Genomic DNA, 5,023 nt, shown 5'->3' with positions numbered 1-5,023 from the left:
TTTTTGGAAGGATAGGATTAGTTTAAAGGTGATTATATTCAGTCTCTTGGGCTCAAATGAATTAAACCTGCTTTGAGCAGGTTAGCTTCAGGGGATACATTGCTATGGTGATGCAACTCGCTTGCAACTGAGCCACCATCATGACATCGATGAGTCTGAATTAATCACCAAGTAAGCTCTAACTTAACTCACTGACCCTGAAATCCTGCTTTGTTGTACACCCCTCTGGAAGAGAGAGGAGACAGGAACTACAAACAGGCAGATGTCCTAATAGCAGGGAAGGCAGGGTATGGGTGGAGCAAAGGAACCAAAATAAAACCACTGACCGCGGGGCAAACAATCGGGCACACCTGGAGAGGGAGGAGACAGGAACTGCAAACAGGTATAAGTCCTAATAGGGAAGGTGGGGGATAAGGAGCAAAGGAACCAAAATAAAAACCACACGGTTAAAACACGGGAAGATACGGGTACACTCAGAGGGGCACTGGGGAAACTATGACAACAAGCTTTTCTTTGAGAATTACCTGCTTGACTGTGATTATGCTATATCGTCAAGTCATAACGATACACTCAATCGGTGCCCAAAGAGCCCTGCAGCAAGTCCACACAATGACGTGTTTTTGAGTCTGACTGGGTTTTTTTCTAACTTTGCACATTCGTCCACCTGGCCTGATGTGCCTGGCTTGCATAGCCTAGTTGAATATTTTTCAAACAATGCTTTAAACATTTGATTATTAAATTTGACTGAAATGCTCATGCTTGCTTAAACCCACCCACTAAACTTCATAATTAAGAGATGAGTTGAACCCGGTATGTTTGAGTGGGGAAATCCATCTACACTGGACACCAGACTCCCAGCACTGGATTTGAAGGACCCTGGCCTACAAGCATCCAGATAGACAGTGTAGTATATAGTGGACAGATTAAGAACACAGTGCATTATACCTGAATTGAATCTCTTCATCGTCCTGTTGTTATATTCCCCAGTACAGACTGAACATCTTACGAAAAGTACACATTACTGCCTGCAGTGATCGCTAGCGATGGTGCTGACACAAGGACTCTGCAGCTGAACAAGCAGGGCGCTACTGAATGTGGAGCCATATTATATTGTTGGGCAGCCAGTCAATGTAACACAACACCTTACAAACAGAAACACTGAAGCAGAAAGACAGAGCCAGTGGTCCAAGACAATTCTGAAAAAGAGCATCCCGCAACTTGAAAAGAAGCCTGGTGTCCCTAGTCATCCTGCTCAAGCGTGACAGCTGAAATAATGAGGCGTCGGTCCTGAGCCGTCCTGCACACTCCCTCTCCCTGTCCCGGGGCTGTTTGAGCAGAGCAGACAGCATCTTGCTTACCCTGGAGGCAACGTCTCCAGAGGAGTCACATTTTTAGGGCAGAAACTGACTTAAGGAATTGTCTAGAGAGGTTTTTTTTTTTTGCTCAAAGTGCAGACCTTTGTCTGTATTCACATTCCTCTATCTGTTTCCCTCCTGCTTGTGAAAGGCTTTCACACATCAAAGGCCTACCACTGAGGCCCCTGGTCCTCGCTGCAAACTAACAGGGCAGCCAAAGCTCCCCTGCCGGTGTCTTGATGCACCTATATGAATATTTATGACCGGTCCCAGATTTATTATATTGATTTTAGCTTCCCCATTGCTTGCCTGTTTTATTTATTTATTTCTATGTCTATTTATTAATTTATATCCAGGCCAAAGTAATGTGAATTTGAAAAGTTGGGAACCTCCAGGCTTCCAGTGCATTGCAATGCAAATCACCAGCAGATGTCCTGAATAATGTATGTAAAAATGCTAACAAGAAGCAGCCGGATTTTGCCCCAACATAAAAATCTAAACAACAAGAAAATATTCATCGGAAGAATGAAGCCGATTGTCCCAAGAGAGAAGGCCTAACGATGCAGTGGAGAGGTGGGCAGACATTACAGGTTACACCTTCTCATGAGCTTGTTTCATTTGGCTTTGCAGGTATTATGAAGGGCAAACGTCCTTTAGGACATGAATATGTTAATCGGGACACAGAGGAAGTGCTGCATGAATACCAGTCTTGGATAGAGTTGTGATGGGTTATTTACCATCCGCTCCGCTCAGCCAGCCCATTCAGCGTTTCTCATCCGTCTCCGCGGTGTGGCAAACATCAATTCCAGTTTTCTCACCAGATGGTGTTGTCATGACTCCTCCTAAAAAATTACTATTAAGAACCACTAAAAAATTTCTGTTGGTTCCTGGTGGTGTCCAATATCCAGTAATGGTATTTTGTGTTTTCCTGATGGGTTAATATCACAGTGTAAAGGATCCTAATGATTTCTTAATGGGTGCTAAAGGTGTCCTGCAGGAAACCAGTGGTTTGTTAGGGTAACCTTGAAACAACACCCCATTAGGAAACATAGCCATCAGATTTAAATCATAATGATTGAAGTTTTTTTTTCAGCAGGGGTGGTACTTCTATGTAACTAGTTGCAGATTACAAGTTGTACTAAATGTGATTTCTATGCAACTTGGCACTTGCGTAAAGCAATTAAAACACATTCCACTAGTTAGCAAGATTAGCAGCTAGTACTTTGCTCTGGACAACCAAAAAAATCCCCTGCAATGTTTTATGTAGCCTACATTTGCACCATCATATCTTCATTTTTTTACCTCAAATTTCTTCCCATTTGTGCTCCTAGCTTCACCCATCACACAATGCTACCAAGCAGGGATGATGAAGGCTTGTATGTGCATCCTCTGAGTTACGTAAGTGCCATCGCATCTCTTCAAACTGGCTCAAATGCAACATTTGGGTGCTTGCATTGGCTGGTGTCCACACAATGTCCACACAATGACGTGTTTTTGAGTCTGACTGGGGTTTTTTCTAACTTTGCACATTCGTCCACCTGGCCTGATGTGCCTGGCTTGCATAGCCTAGTTGAATATTTTTCAAACAATGCTTTAAACATTTGATTATTAAATTTGACTGAAATGCTCATGCCTGCTTAAACCCACGCACTAAACTTCATAATTAAGAGATGAGTTGAACCCGGTATGTTTGAGTGGGGAAATCCATCTGCACTGGACACCAGACTCCCAGAACTGGATTTGAAGGACCCTGGCCTACAAGCATCCAGATAGACAGTGTAGTATATAGTGGACAGATTAAGAACACAGTGCATTATACCTGAATTGAATCTCTTCATCGTCCTGTTGTTATATTCCCCAGTACAGACTGAACATCTTACGAAAAGTACACATTACTGCCTGCAGTGATCGCTAGCGATGGTGCTGACACAAGGACTCTGCAGCTGAACAAGCAGGGCGCTACTGAATGTGGAGCCATATTATATTGTTGGGCAGCCAGTCAATGTAACACAACACCTTACAAACAGAAACACTGAAGCAGAAAGACAGAGCCAGTGGTCCAAGACAATTCTGAAAAAGAGCATCCCGCAACTTGAAAAGAAGCCTGGTGTCCCTAGTCATCCTGCTCAAGCGTGACAGCTGAAATAATGAGGCGTCGGTCCTGAGCCGTCCTGCACACTCCCTCTCCCTGTCCCGGGGCTGTTTGAGCAGAGCAGACAGCATCTTGCTTACCCTGGAGGCAACGTCTCCAGAGGAGTCACATTTTTAGGGCAGAAACTGACTTAAGGAATTGTCTAGAGAGGTTTTTTTTTTTTGCTCAAAGTGCAGACCTTTGTCTGTATTCACACACCCAAAGCGATGAGACAACAGGGCAGAGAGAGCCAGGCTAATTATGCTCACGGATGGCTGTGGCATCACTCTTGCCATTTTCTGAATGTAGTGCCAAAACATTAACAGTTTTAAAGAGAAAGAAGAGGGCCTACCTTAAAACCCGTCCTAAATATTACGATTGTATATGTCAACCCACAGGTGAGGGGATGGGGGGTTAGTCCTGTGTTAATTCAAGATAGAAAAAAAAGAGTAGGTCATTTACATGGTCACCTAGTGAACACAGTGCAATTGTGAAGGCGTAATTAAAATTGTCAAACCGTATATGTAGTTGATAAATATTATATTTTCAATACACAAAAATATTACACAGTGATGCTACCTGAGGGAAGAACTGGTTAGCTTTAGCTTAGCTTACCAGGGGACATGGTTGATTCTGGCTGACTGGCTACCTTGGTTGGCAAGGTCAGCTGTGTCCGAGACGTTTTCGCAAATCTCAAAGATTAGAATCTCCCAAAGCAGCTCAAATGGGGCTCAAACAGGGCTGGAAAACGTTCAAGTCATATGTGGAAGAACACAAAGTTTCAGATGCTGAATGAGGCCCCAGAGAAATATTCTAAATGAATCTCCTCTTGATCTCAGGTTCATCTCCTAGACACGGTCCAGTTTGAAACCAGAGTGAGACTTTCTGAAATTAGGTTCCTGAAAAATTCTCACTTTGATCAAAATATTGTTACATAAGTGGCTTAAACTCTTTAGTGTCTGACTCGTCTCAGCTGAATAACAAGTGGGCCTCACTTTATTTGTATAGTCCAATATAGTCCCCTATAGATTATCTACAGATGTTCAAATTGTTGACAAACTATGAGTTGATTCTTAACAGTTGTGGGGTTAGAGTTAAGATTTGGACCAGGGTGAGGGTTGGGTTTAGGTTTTAGTTTGAGGTTAAGATTAGAGCCAGATTTAGAATTCAAGAAAATTATGGTCAATTTAGAAGATATTTAGTTGAATGTAACCTGAAAATAATTGTAGGGTCTACAAAGCATCTAAAGTGGACTATCCAAATAAAGCATTACCGAAAAGTGTAAGATCTTATTGTCATCTGTCAGCACAAATGGAGAACTCACGCTTTTCTCCTGCATCACCAGGACTTCACAGTGAAACGATTATGTTAGTCTCCTCTTTTCTCCTACGGGAGGTTGAGGAGAAACAATTCAGATCCTTCAGTGATTCTTCTTTAATATAATAGAGATCTGCTGTACTTCTCTGAGACAATCTTAAGTAAGAATATTTTCCCTATGGGGCAGTAAAGCTCTCTGTGGTAGCTTCACTGTTCCAAA

This window comes from Pygocentrus nattereri, chromosome 24 (assembly GCF_015220715.1).
Source record: "Pygocentrus nattereri isolate fPygNat1 chromosome 24, fPygNat1.pri, whole genome shotgun sequence".
Lineage (NCBI taxonomy): Eukaryota > Metazoa > Chordata > Actinopteri > Characiformes > Serrasalmidae > Pygocentrus > Pygocentrus nattereri.
The sequence above is the reverse complement of the archived record's forward strand: the minus strand, read 5'-3'. Positions refer to the sequence as shown.